At 36.0% G+C, this 15373-nt stretch overlaps 1 protein-coding gene across 1 annotated transcript in view; it reads left to right on the forward strand.

Annotated features, from left to right (window-relative positions):
- The window catches only part of TTC27 (tetratricopeptide repeat domain 27), a 111453-nt gene that overhangs the window by 31595 nt on the left and 64485 nt on the right, over positions 1-15373 (forward strand). The window lies entirely within an intron of this gene.

Genomic DNA, 15373 nt, shown 5'->3' on the forward strand with positions numbered 1-15373 from the left:
ACTATGCTGATTTTTAACATCATTCCAGCTATCATCATGCTGGAAAAACTTGACATCTAAAAATTTAATTTCACCTCAAAACACATACAAAACATTTTCATGTGTTTAAGTTTTATTCACTATATGAATTATAGCATAATATGTGACTAAATAATTTTACAACAAACTCTTCTTGTAACATTAGCGTTAAAGGTGCTTTTCTTTAAACACTGTTCAAGAAAAGTCCTAAAGCAATTTTGGCTTTATTCTGTCAGATTTATTCAGTCTGTATCCGATGTTCTGCTTAGACATTTTCTTCCCAATTCAGTGGCTGATTTGCTGCGGAACAAATCTGTAACTTCCAGTGAAGCTTTGAAAATTCTCAGTATTTTTTATATCATCCTTTTTTATTATTTTTTTACTTAAGGCACAATTTTGCTTCTGCCTTGATCTTTTCTGCTTTTGTGAGGTTTTCAACATTAGTTTAGATGGCAGATGTAGAGGGAAAAACTTGTCATTATGTTGTCTTTTTTGCCTACTTTCCATAATGTTAGACTTAAGTTAGGAGAGCAAGTCCTCTTTCCTGCATCCAACCTAAGCCTTGTAGTAAGAGACTGTATTGCTGTAGTAGTGTCATCTGAAAAAGTAAATTATGGGATCTCAGCAAAAACCCCTTGGATTTCACTTGAGCTAGAATCTTACAACTGACAGTTGTACTTATGTGAAAAGATCAAAAAAGACAGTAATCTAAGGTTAACTATGGTAATGTTTGGCTGAGGGTTTTTGTAAAAGGAGGTTGTGTCTGTGAGAAAAGATAATCCTAATCTTACTAGATACATGTAAAATAGGTTGGTTTAGAAGTACTGTTTGTTTAGGTCCCTCTGGTAGTGCAGTATGTGTAAGAGGGGATGCATGAGGGAATTCAGTGAATTGCTGTAAAACAGTTTGGGTTTTGTAGGTTTTCTCTTTGTTGGTACAATGATTGTAGTGCTATAATTCCTCATTATATAATTTCTGAAGTATTTTGTTTTCAACTACAGTTTTGTTCTGGGTTTAGTGTGCTTTGTTTTGGTGAGTTTTTTTTGTTCGGTTTTTTTTTTTTTTTTTTGCCCAAAAGGTAGGAACAGAGAGCAGGAAAAAGTTGAAATGTAGAAAAAATGAGACTGTCTGCTCTCCTCTTGTAGTAATTGAAGTATCCAATAAGAATATTCAAGAATGATGGCCATTAAAGGGGAACAAAAGATTACAGAAATAACAAACACATATAAAGTAAGGAAATGTACACACAAAAGAAGCCTGTAGGAGTGACACCAAACTGGTTGACTGAGTACTGTAAGCTTTTTTCAAAAATGGTGAAACTATTACAATACAGCTTTCCCCCCAAAAGTAATGTTAATACAAATGTATGAAGTTTTAAGACATGCATATAATTTCATTAAGACAAACCCTGCCATTCTTGTTGTTAAAATAATGTAAAAACAGTATATAAAACTATAGAAGTAGGGTTTTCTGTGAAAACTCAGGACCTTGCTTCTCATATTTTATTTCCTAACTCTGTGCACTATTTTTGTATACCCTTTGCTTCAGTCTCCTCACTACCACTATTGTTCACATCATTATTGCATGGAAAACCAGCCATTATATACCTGAATCTTGAAATAACTTCTCCATTTATTCTATCATTTTTATATTAAATGGAGTGATATTGTGATAATAGAATATCTTTAACTAAATTGACCCTACTCCTGTAGTGGTCTACTTCCAGAATACAGCAAGTATATACTTTAAATATTTTTAAGGTTCTACAGCAGAGTAGAAAGAGTCAAGGTAGGCTTTGCACTAGGGAAGAGATAATCAGCCTTCCTGTCATCCTTTATCTGACATTGCTTGACAAATAGCCTGTTAGAGCAGATGTAAGAAATCTGTTGGGTGAATTCTTCATCATGATGGGAAAATCAAACTGCATTTTTCTGCCATCTAGTGGCTGATCCCTCAAAAATCACAGGACAGCTGATTAAGTTACTCTTTAATTATTTTATCGCAATGATTATAGGGAGCTTATGTTTTCATTTATTTACTTATATTTTTTATAGAGCTGCTAAGTCAGCTATGGCTTGCTTCACACTTGTAAGATCAGCAGCCACTATCATGTTAGGTCTCCAGAGAAACAGCTGAGAGATCTGTGTAGGCTTCCCTATAACTTTGTACTCGGAGTAGCAAAAAAGAAGGATCTATGGCAGTAGATGAATAGGAATGTAGATCATACCAGTAATGCAAAATTCAGTCAACAGCAGTGACATAAAGAAGTAGCTGGTAGTCTAAATATTAGAGTAAATAGTGATTTACTGAGGAGTAATAATTCTTGGTATCAGAATAGTGTTCTTTTAAACTCTTACTACAATCTATTAATTGGATGTAGGGACACAACTGAATCTTAGAATTATTTTCTCTTTTCATCTTGACCTATGGTCTCAAGACACAAAAAGAACAAGTGTGAATTGTAGTAACCATCCCGGATCCTTCCTGGAAGCCAAAAGCAGGAATCAGATACTAGCCTATAATGGTTCTTTTCAGTAAATGTACCTTTTGAAACTCTTGCATCTGAGCCTGTAATTGTGAATAGTCACTGCAGAATTTTGTGATGAAATCTCTGAGCTCTTCTGTGTCTCAGATCTGTCATTGAGGCAAATCCATCCCTGTGTTCCCTGGCAGTAGGGATGTTCTGTGTCCATGTTAACACAGCCTTGGTTCCTACAGTGTCTGCAAGCTGAGTAAATTAAATGGCACCGTAGCTCTTAGCACTTGTATTTAAGGTATTTCCAAGCTTTGGTACTGCCAAAACAGGCAAATGAGCACTGTATCAATGCTGCTCTAGTAATTTCTTTAGCATCAAACTGCTCTGTGTGTGTGTGAGCAGGCATCTTCTCAGCCTACATGTGGATTCCTAAATCTGCAGGCTGGTTAGATGGTTGTCATGCATTCATCTGATATCTACTGAAATTCATGTTTCCTCAGAAAAGCAAGGCATTTCAAGTTATCTTAGGAAACTTGAAAAATTACAAGGCATTTAAAATTGATCAGTATATCATCAAAAGATCCTCTTGCTTTGGGCACTGAAAAACAAGTGCGTGTGACATGAAATTTCTCTCAAGCAGAGAGAATTAAGATCTAGGTAGTACAAGAGGGAAAGAATGATCAAATGGATCTCAAGTAGATGATATTATCCTGCCTTGTACTAGGTGCAGTTTGGAAAATTGTCATTCTAGACTCCCTTTTATATGTGTAAAAGTTGAAAATTACTGGATCTGGAAGAGATATCTATATCTGTATCTATTAAACAACATAACTTGTAATGCTAAAAATATCACTTTTAATTCACTGCTTGGCAACTGCAGTCAACTACAAAAGGATTGCTGCATTTAATTTACTGGAGTCACTTGGAAATAGTTGCTATTGTCCTAAAAGCACTGTCTTTTTTACAAAAGAATTGCTTTCAGTGTTGCTCATTTTTGAAGCAACTTGTGAGGGTGTATATAGTCTCATTGACTGGGATAGCAGCTCTCAGGACAAGAATTTGGACTTGAATTTTGAGATGTTCTAGTAAAATCTCAACCCATCAGTATAATACTTCAACTTTCAAGATGTTAATCCAGAAGTGAAATTAGATGCACTAGATTTTTTTTTAACTTATAGTTGAATTGTTGATACAGTATCTTTACATAAGAAGTAATGAAGCTTGCATTCTACATTTTAGCACAAGACTAAATACAAAATTAAGCATTGATTTTTGAGGGGGATTGAATATTATTCTTTTCACACTTCGGGTAACAACTATAAATTTTTTTAATTAAGTCTATTATGTTAAGCACTTGGCCTTCTAAGAAAGCTAAGATATATTTTAGCAATCAAACATCACACAAGCCACTTCAGAGACAGTTATGTAGCTGGTGAACTTTCTGATTACCTAACTGAATATTGCATTCAAAAGCCATTTTAAGAGAGGGATGGTGGGACAGTAAAGCAGTAGTGACACTCAGTGCTTCTTGGTTCCTACAGTGTCTGCTAGCTGACACTGTAAATTAAATTACATGTAAGTAAAGTAAATTAAATGGCACCATAGCTGTTATCATTTGTATTTAAGGTATTTACCCAGCTATTTACCATTTTAAGAGGGGGATAGTGGGACAGTCAAGCAGTAGTGACACTCAATGCTTCTCTGGTAGAATTACTGGTTTCTTCCTTTTAATAAAATTTTTGCTGGAGCTTTCAGTGTAGGATGTAGGAAGTAGACTATGCAAGAAACCAAAGAACTAAATCAGTGCTGCTTACATGCTTTTACATTGAGATTTTGTAGATTAGTTTACTCCCAGGTCCCCAAAACAGTTTTCCAATGCTTAAATGTGCTTAATTACCTTCTTTAATTTTAGTGGATTATTTTTAATGGGAAAATGCAATAGTGAAGTTCTGCTGCATTTTATATTGGTCAGCAGTTTTTCCCTAGAATTACACAAGTACATCCCTGAGCTGTAAATCAGTGACCAAAATACTTTTTTAGGGAAAAAAATCCTTTTAGGAAATGAGCAAAAGTAAGCCTTAAAATATTTCTTGTTTGCATTATTTCAAATAGGTAATGCAGGTCAGACAGTATACCAAAGAGGAGATGAAATGAACAACAGTGCTATGTAAGTGTGCATGATATTAAAAAAAAAAAAATCAAGATTATATTTAAGGCTTTATAGAAATCTTTTTGATGTGAACGTAAGTTTTGCAACCAGGGACTGCGAACTATTTCTGAAATGTAAAAAAGTTCCAGGAACATATGAAAAATATATTTAAGAACTGATAAATATTCCTTTGTTATAATTTTAGTATTATGCAATTCTTGCAGAGAAATAGAGAAAATATTAAGTACTGGATGGTGTTGCATTTTTCTTCTACAAAAGAGAAAAATGTTTTCTTTAAAAAAAAGGCTAATAAGATTGTACTCAACAATACAAGTTCTTGGAGCTTTATAGAAAGCTTCCACTATAGCTTATAGTTTACATATCAGGAAAACAATGTTTTGTAGTCCAATATGACAGTCCAACAAATATCCAAGATTAAGGAGCTGCAGCTGGTCCTTAAAATTACCCATTCCATCTGTTGAAGCCCTTGAACAGTCCAGGAGAAATGGTTTTTGTGGTAAATGTGATGAGCACTTAGCCCAGTGTGGGAGAATATTACTTTTTTCCCTTATTAGTGTATTATGATCAGGGGACATTGAGTGGCAGCAGTAGTATTAACCTGTAGGGGACTGAGAAGAGAAAGTAACCAGCAACTGTGAAGGAGAAGTCTTGCTTTGTGCATCCCATGTCTTAGACTTGTGTTTGTATCCTTTGGAACCCATGAAAGATGAGAAGGAAGAGAAATGGCACCACAAAAATTTAGTTGCTTTGGTTTCTTAAAATTCTGAGCTTTCTCAGGATTTATGGAGAGCTGAACAGTCTTTTTTTAATCAAGTGGTGAAAGAGGGAAAAGGAAGCTCTGGCAGTTCTTCTCTCTGTGGACATTTTGAACAGGTGAGGATAACTTTCTAAAGAGGGAAAAAAAACAGGGTAATAACTTGTATCTTGCTTGGACTACAGAATTGAAGTTGTTTACCACCTTCTAACAAAAACAATGTATCATGCTGAAATTGTTCCTGTAGTGCTGAGAGGGATACCAAGGTCCGATGGAGGATTTGGAGAATGTTACGAGTCTGTCTGAATGTTACGAATGGAACGAGTCTGCAAAATCTAAGGAATACTATGTATTCCAAAGATAGACCGGATGGGAATGTTTTTCCTCAGTGTTGAGCTACTGATTCCATAAGAGACTGTTTTTACTAAGGAATTTTAGAATGGTTGGATATTTTTTTTTCCAGAGGTGGGCATTTATTGAGTGTAATAGAAGCTCATGTTGTATGGTACCTTTGAAAAGCACAGTGAAGGATTACAGTGCACATTTTATTGAGTGTGTGTGTATGAATATGCATATATGAATACTTCTTCTGCATTTCACTGTAGAAGGGGGCATTGGGAGGAGGGAGTGGAAGGTGGAAATGGAAATGCTTTGTTTTTCTCATCTTTTTTATGGCATTTGCGATATTAATGTGGAACTAGGGAGCAATCAAGTCACAGCATACGATACTTTTAATGTTAAGCCTTCCTATCAAAACTCTTTAAAACTAACATGCCAATTTGGTTTCTAAAGAGAAGTTGTTTATATAGCTTAAATAAAAGCAGTGCATTTTTCTCTGCTGAGAAAATGGCTGCAGTTTTTTTATGTTTTATACGCAGCAAGAGTATTGAAAAGCTCATTAAGAGTGCCATGTGTCTCTACTGCTGTAACTTTTGTGGCTTTATAAAAAGTTTCTTTCACTTCTTTTCTAAGCTGTGTTGCCCATTTTGAATAGCCTCTGTTGGTTGAAAGATTATAACACTGCAAAGGCTTTCTCTCAACAAAGCCCTGCTAGTTAGCTAGTGACTCTTTAAGTAAATGAATTCAAAGCTAGTCCATTCTATTTTTTTCTTTCTTTTTTTTTCTTCAAAAGGCTTTATTCAAAAGTCTGAATCATTTTACAGGAATGTCAGGATCTAAACACTTGCTAGTTTAGTGCATGTATGCCTTCTGGCCCATCACACAGTACTGGGAAATCAGATTGAGTGTAGCAAAAGAGAAGCTGCCTCTTTCTGCTGCATGTGCAAAGACTCTACTGGATCTCTTGGAAGCTTGTTCACAAAGCATCTGGTACTTGTGTGTGCAGTGTTTTGTGGGTAGGAGACTGGCCTGCTATTGTCAGTTATGTCTACTGCATTTAGATGTTTCAGGGTAAAGTAACTGGGTGCTCTAGTACATGTGTTGCAGGGCAGGGGTGAAGCTTGCATTCCATTCCAAAACTGGGATTAAGTAACAGTCTGTCTGAAGTTGGTTTATTTTACAAAGTATCAGATTTCAGCATAATTGACACTTTTATCCCTTTCAACTTTGTTCTCCTCTGTGGTCTGCATTCTTCCCTCAGTCCATGGGATCCACAGCTCTGCTTGAATTATGTCTTGCAAGAGATGATTCCTGATTTATTGTGTGCCTTTCTGAGCAAGAAATTTGGGATAGCCTTTCCTTTCTAGCATGATGTGCTCTTTTGTATAACCCGTACAGAATTACTCAAGCAATAGATTTTAGTGGGCTCACTGTAACTGCACTGGTAAAAGAACACAGAAATAATGTTTAAATATTAATAGATTTTTTGCCTGTCTAAGGGTTTGAGAAGTTAAGCAGACAAATTTGATGACAATTATTAACATTTTTTCCCACAGCAGCCCTTTCTTTTCCCCCTCCTCCTTTATCTATCAGCAGCTCACTTATTTTTTCTAGCAGCCTCTCTGACAGCCAGTTGACATGTCCCAGGCTTCCCTTCCCCCTCTCATGTCCTTCACCAGTTGTAACTACTATAATTTACTTCAGCAAGAAAATTTTCATTGTGGCAAGAAGGTGAAATAAAACCCCCTATTCAACAGAATGCTGTCTGAGATATCATCTGAAGGAAATAAGACATTCTCACTGTTCTGTCTGATGCTTAGTAACCCCTTTTTGGTGATGTTATGATCATCATGTGTTATCAGTACTAGCAGTCGCTTTTGTTAGTGACTTATATTCTGTGTATAATTCATTATATTTAGTGACTGTTTTGCTGGAGAGGGCACAGATGAACTAAACAAGGTATAAATCCAATCCTCCCTTTGTTCAAAGTAAATTTTTTATTGTTTTACTACTGTATGAGGAAGAATTATTCTTGAAATTTATATTGCTATCATAATATCTTGCTCTCATCTTCTCTACCTACCTAAATATCATCCCTTCATTTTTTTTCTTCCTAACCCAATACTTCAATTATTACTCTAATGTTGCTTGTTCCATAGCATCTGAAAAAATAAAGGTGATTGAATTCTTGTTGCTGGTGTCTAAGCAACTTGAGTTTAATTTTCTCTGATGATATCATGTCTGTGTTTCAACTGGAAGTAGAGTATTTTTCATATCAGTTCACCAAACAATCTTTATGGTCTATGTTAAAGATGAAATATAGAACAAGTGACATTTTTTCTGACTTAATACACTTTAGGATAGGTTTGATTACAATGTCATAGTCTTTGATTGCAGTCATGAAATACTGCAGTAATGAAATATTGCAGTCCCGCCCAAGGTGTCTGAAATGTGCAAATCTGATACTCATTGATTCATTTGTCATCAGTAAAATGTCACTGTCCTGTTGTTCTTGGCTCTATTGGATGCAGTCAGTTTGAGCTATTCTAGTTCTAGCTACTTTGAGAAAAATATAATATGAACTTGATAAGTAATAAAATTACCTTACCCTATTTCTGCATGACTTTCTTTTTCTGTTCCTCCAAAATTGGGGAAGAAAAACTGAAATGGCTCCAGATTCTTCCTTTCTTTAATTCTTTTTTTCCTTTGGTCTTTTTTCATATTGAAGTCAGGTAGCCAAACTACTGGGAAGGATTTCTAATTGGTACTTTCTTTTGTACATTTATTGACAGACAGCTCAACATTTTTGAGGAAAAAAAAAGTTTAATCAAGTTCTAAGTCTATAAACCAATGGGCTTTTGAAAGGAGATGTAATGGAGAAAGATTTGGAGTAACTATTTTTTGAAAACTTTCCAAAGAAACACTTACACCTTTTATTCATGGAAATACTGGCTTTACTTGCTTAGCTGTCCTTGTTTGAGTAAATCCTGTTCTGTTCAGCAGTGATCTTGGTTATGGTTTTGTGCATTGTCCTGCCATTGTATGAGGAGTTTGTTGGCTTCTGTATGTTGAGAAAAACACAGTGCCCTCTGGGTTACAGAAGGACAAAGATTCTCTCGAAGGAGCTCTGATTCTGGTATTTCTACAGTATTTTCTTTGTTTTATCAGAAGCAGCACATTTAAATAAAAGAATGGAATTTTGAAGTGCTGTTGGCTAGAAAGTAAGGTGTTATGGTTAAATTAATTTGTGAAACATTTAAATACATTTATATAGAGGGTGTATGCGCATTTATTTTACACGTGTTTATAGAATGCTTGAATTCAAGTACTGATCACATTTTATGTGACTAAAGAGGGAAGCTTTTATTCTTTCCAGTAGAACCCCATTGCTCAGCTGGATTTTTTTTCTTACAGAAGTAGATTTTTACTGGTATAATTTACAGACCAATAAAGCAAAGTATTATTTTTAGGACTTATTTCTAACATCAAATATGCAGGAAAGCTTCATAAGGTAATTCACATGCAGTGTTTGTGAGCCTTATGAAAAGTACTTTCCAGTTATGCAAATACATGAATAAGAAAGGTTTATATTCTATTGATGAAGGTTAGCCCATTGCATCAGGAAATAGAACCGATGCCAGCTCATTTAGTGGACTGCTCAAGCAACGTCTATCATAAATTACATAAATGATGATTACTGTGAGAAATTTCAGACTTTTTTCTGGTATAACTTCTATGCCTAGAATATAGTATATATGATAATATGGTATAACATAAATACTTTTGACATGTTTGGATTGGCTGCATTAATTATAGCAACTAGAGCTGTTAGTTATGAAGACTATTCAAATAAAGGCCAATAAAATATTTAAAAGCATCATGTTCTGCATGTTTGAATTTGCAAAAATGTTTTAAAATATTTGCACTAATGCTTTTCTATCTGGGAAGCTAAGATTTGGGGCCTTTTCTGAACAGAAATAAAAATCATGACACTAGGTACTAGTTGATATATTTTGACATATTTGAGATTTTACTGTCTTGTCTATATTATCCTCATGTATGTCTTGCATTAATTAAATTGGAGCTTGGGCTTTTTTATTCTTCTTGAAGACTTCATGTCTTGTGTCAGCTAGATTTTTCTTAAGTATATATGTCAGAATTCATTGGGCAACACATTCTCCAATGAATTCTGTCTAGTCTAGGCAAAAGATGAAAGAGAAAATATTTTTACAGATTTCTATAAATAGACTGTGAAAGATTTTTCTGTGCTGTAAGATTAGTTGTTTGATTTCATAGTTGCAACACCAGGAGAGGGAAAGCCTATGTCTTGGATATTGTACCTAATTTGGTTTTTGTTTGCTAGAATGATGTTTTCTTTGGTTTTTAGTTTAATACCAAAGCATGTCAAAGCATTACTGTTTGGGAATAAAGGAACGAAATACGTTAAGAAATCTGTTTATGTTTTTATTTTGAACAGCTTGCATGGTCTGAAGCAGTTAGTAGCTTAGTAGTAAGCAGGACATTTAGAGGCTGGGGTAATGACACAGTTCTCATCTTACAGCTTATTGTGCAAGAACTGCAGTGTGTGTATATTGTGTGTCTTTTCCTGATCTATAATAGGCAAGTGTTCATTTCTGTGTGTTGTAGCTGTAATAAAGCAGGGAAGTTGCAAACCATAGGGGTATATAACTAAAAAGATTGCCTCTTTCATTTGTCCAAGTAGAATGTCTATGTAGCTTCTTCAGACTAGACATAAGGTGGACATTTTTTATGGAGATGGTGGTGAGGCACTGGAACAAGTTGCCCAGAGATGTGGTTTATGCCCCATCCCTGGAAACATTCAAGGTCAAATTGCATGAGGCTCTGACCAACCTGTTCTAGTTCAAGATGCCCCTGATCATTGCGGAGAGATTGGACTAGATGGCCTTTAAGGGTCGCTGCCAACCCAACCCAACTCATTCTGTGATTCCTTGTCCAATTTTTGTAGTGATTTTAATAACTGCTGTCGTTTCTGTGCATAATACACTGGTCAGACACTAGACTGTGTTTGAATCTTAATCCCTTATAGCTCATGCTTGTAGCTTCTTTCCAGTCAAAGCACAACCCAGACACTGCCGTTTGTCCCTGATAAATATATTCAGATTATAGCTTCTCTCTTCACAACTCTCTCAGATTTAGGAATGCTATTCACTTTGCCCACCAAGACAGGATTTTCTTTCATGCTCTCCAGCAGTCTCTCACTCTTTCCCCCACTAGTATTAGTTGCTTGTGCTTGTGTCAGCTTCCCTTTTTGTTTACTCATCCATGCCATGTTCCCCTCAGCCCTTCTTTGTCAGTGCTTGCCTTCTGTTTATCTTTCACTCTTGCTGTCTTCTTCCCTAATTTCTTTCTTGCTAATATATTGCTGACTACTTTTACTCTATTCCTTCCTCACTTTTGGTTGCTGCTAAAGGAGTTACTCTTCGTTCAGGACTACTGTTTCTTCAGGCTCTGAACGGAAGGTGGTGGGTTTTTTTTGCTCCTGGGAACTAAACTTTTGCACGTAAGGTTAAAAGCCAGGGTGCTGGTGGCCTCCAGCAGCTTGATGCTCTTGCATGTGAGAGCAGGAGCTCTTTTTAAGAGACAAAATATTTCTGCTGGTGAAGTCAGGAAGGAACTGAATGAAATTGAAATCAAGTATCTTCTAATGGACGGTGAGACTTGCTAATGTGCTCTTTCGGGGGAAACTGTCGAGGCCATCCTAGAAATCTCACTGAAATTGTCATCTCTAGCCATCTTCTGTCCCCTCAGCCCACCAAGCAGTAAGTGAGGCATGCTTCTTGCATTAACATGTCACATTACTTGTGAACACCAGGTATTGCAGTGTGTAGACTGCTGAGCCATAGAGACCATTGTAGGCAGAATTCCTGCGGTGGATGCTGGCATTCAAAACGGGGAAAAGCCAGGTAAACACATTCCCTGTGGAGTTCTGTCTGGCATTGTGTGGTTTTTCTTTTCCTGTGTCTCACTGTTATACAGATAGCTGTTCTTACAGACTGAAGGTTCGGAGGGTGTTTTATGGAACTTCTCTAATTTGTTCTGACATAGATGAATAATAAAGTCAGTGGCAGCCTTACTATAAATCACCGGTCTAGGCATGTAATTATTTCTGAATTTTTTTGGCTGTGCCTGTTACAGAAAAAAATGTGGTAGCTGATTTTTACTAGTTAACATCATTATTGGATTGGTTCACAAATGGGACATGTGTATTTTATAATGTAAAAGTTGTATGCAACTGTTATTCTTCTTGTGCCATTGACTGATGTTAAATATAAGAAATTATGAAAACATTGAAATTAGTTGTTTTCAAGAAGATAATTTAATGCCTTCTAGTGAGTCTGTGAAGGGGATTTTTAATGATTCATTGTTCTGTGTAATTTTTATGGTTGTGCTCCAAATCTGTCTGAGAACAAGTATTTTTGCTGCCCTATATTCTCTTCTTGCAGAAGATTCTCAGTTAAGATATTTTAAGGATAGTTATTGTAAATGGATATTTGTGCTGAAGTTACCATTGTAGAATTAAGATAAAAGTTGCTGTTAGAGTACAAATCTATGCAGCATCTGATAACATCAGTATATAAAGCAGCATTCTTCCAGAGGCTGTTGATAGGCCAAATAAACAGGAAGTATCACTGGCAGTCTGTGGAAAAAAACATAGTGGTGAGCTCATAAATGTGAGTAGGCAGGCAGAACAGACTAATCCCACCACCCTGGGTCAGTTGCATAAGGATGCAGGATCTGTCAGACCTAAAGAATTTTTCCAGTGATCTGGAGTTTTGAAAGCAGTGAGTTTGCCCTGAAAAGTTCAGGCAAATAAAGCAGAAAAATAGGAATAGGAACCTTAATGTGTAGGTTTACCCAGATTTTGCTGAGTAAGAAGTACTACTTTAAAAAAAATAAAAATTAGCAACCCAATGAAAGTATTGAGAAATGATGGGTTTTGTCTGTAGCTGCAGGCAGTAGTAACAAATTGAAAGATTAACAGTCATAACTGTCTCCCTGAAGAAGAAATTTCTATCAGCAGAGGATGAGTTAACCTGTAGCACTGTCTGTTCCAAAAATGCTCTTTGTCAGAGGAGAGGCAAGGCTGAAGGGGAGTAGAGCATGAAAGGCGTAGGATTTAGGAGCCTACTGTGGTAGTTTGCAAGGGGAGTAGGGATTTACTTCTTCTCCCACATGACCAATTCTAACAAGTTAGAAAATATCCTCCATTGACGCAGGTTTTCTAAATTTTAGCCTTTTTGTCAGTCATTTGCTTTGTTTGTCTTGGTACTAAATAGATCACAAGTCCGCAGATAGCGTGTACCATTGCATGCAGTCCTGAAATTATCTATTTTTAAGGTATGATATCTAGCCATTGTCAAACCAGTTCACTATTTTACTACCTGTGCAGAGGAAAAAAAATACTCTTCTGGTTTTCAGGTTATAACCTCAAGATCACATGATGTATTGAGAATCTTGGCACAGATGGTGAAATTACAGAGGCTGAGCAGTTAAAACAAGAAATTTGCTCTTGTTAAATAATTAGGGAAATCCTTATCATTGGTACCAAAGAGTTAAATTCTAGTCTTTTGTATGCAAAATTGTGATTTATTGCTGTTGAGATTGGGCCTTAGGAAATAAATGCAGTTCTGTGATGTGGTATGGAAGTCTGTACTTATGCTGTTTCAGGAGTAAGTCCAAACCACAGACCTGAAAAAAACAATGCTACTACCATCAAGTCTGGCTGAAGTTGTTTGCAGCATAACACAGAATAAGTGATGTATTTGGCACAATGGAACAAGTGTCAGTCATATGGCTGGACTCCATTCCAAGTGAAAATAGGAGCCATATCTTATGTGGTTTACCCTTCACTAATCATTGAAAGCTGATGCCTTTAAATAAAACAGTACCTTCTTTTTTTCATTACATATCCTTTTCTTCTCTAGTTTCTTTCTTCTAAAAAAATAAAAAAGTTGAGAACCTCCAAGGAAAGCTTACATCTGAACTTAAGTTGTCTCTTAAAATGAAAATAAAAATGCAAACTGAAATAGAACACAAAAACCAGATTAGACAATAGCATACAAAAAAAAATCTTCTTTTACATCTTAAATGAGGACACAAAATGTATACCACTTAGTATCAAAAGAGAGTGTCAAGCTCTTAAAAACCTGCTAAATATCAGCCCACCGATGCCTGTTAATCTGGAAGAAAACATACCTAATTCTGGACATCCAGGAGATATCTGCAGTTTGGTCGTATAAGTAGAACTGAACACCTAATTTGATTGATAATGTCTTTGGACTATTATTAGAAAGTAGGAAATCCTAAAGGGGAAAAGCATTGAAACATTTCCTTAGCCAATCCTGATCTGAGTTGATTATTTCATTGTGTCTAAAATTACTTTGAATTGTGGTACTTGTTTCTTCCATAACTTTCTCTGCAAGTTATGTACCTGCATGCATGCAAGTGAAGTCACAGACTGCGTTATATGGAAGCAAAGAATCATGTTTATAACTCACTATAAGTCTCCATACTTTTTATTATATTTTTGTTCCATGCTGGCTAATACGAGCTTGCTTTTTTGTGTTTCTGTTACATTTGAATGCATACAAAGCTTTCTTTGAGTCTTTTGTTTCCAATGAAAATTCTCCATTGAGCATAGATCTTTGTATTCCTTTCACACAGCTCTTTTTGTGGAACATAGGAGACTTCCTCTGAAAGGGAAGATTTCTCTAGTGCTCATTTTCTCTGACCTTTTTCCCTGTGAATTGTATCATGTAAGGGACACTGTGCTGTCATTTCACTCTTATCTGCAGAGCTACATTCAGGGCTAGCTGGAAAGACATTCATCATGTGCTTGTGTTTCTTCTATTTCTGACCAGAGATCTGTTTCCAGTACCCCCATGTTCATGTCAAAGAACATGTTTTATTTAATTTTTTAAATACACGCAATATTTAGGTGTTTCTGAGTTGCAGGGTTATGGCGTGAGACAGATTTTCCAAGAGAAAACATAGGAATATCCAGCTTAAAAGCTGAGGAAATTCTTGGTGTGTAGTCAGAAGATGTGAAGAGTATAACGGGGGAAGGAACAGCTATGGCATTTCATATGTTTGGTTATGAACCTTGTGCTGAGAGTGCTTAACCATTTCCCTTTAGACTTCTGAACGGTGTGGCTGCGGAGAAGGAGAGTGAGTTTTGACTGGTGTTCTGCATGTGAGGAACTGTACATGGAATCAGAAGGAGATAAAAATAACAGAACAACATATTTAGATCTGTTAGTAAAAGCAGCAGATCTAGACCTTTTCTATGATTCTTTTTGCTCTGTGTTCTTCAAAAAAATTCACTGAAGAGGCAAATAGGACTTGAGATTATTCAGGTTTCAGATGAGATGGTGATGGAGAATGGAAAGAGAAGTTGGATGTTCTCCTGACTAATTTATTTAGAAGAACCAAGACCAGGGTAAGGCAGCCTCACTTTACTTGAATATTGCGTATGTTTCCTTTGCTAATGAAAACAAATGGAACAAAGAAGCTGTAAAGTCTGAGGGTATTTTCTTTTGGAAAGTCATCCTTTATCCCAATCAAGACTGTCAGC

The sequence above is a fragment of the Molothrus ater genome, chromosome 3 (assembly GCF_012460135.2).
Source record: "Molothrus ater isolate BHLD 08-10-18 breed brown headed cowbird chromosome 3, BPBGC_Mater_1.1, whole genome shotgun sequence".
Classification (NCBI taxonomy): domain Eukaryota; kingdom Metazoa; phylum Chordata; class Aves; order Passeriformes; family Icteridae; genus Molothrus; species Molothrus ater.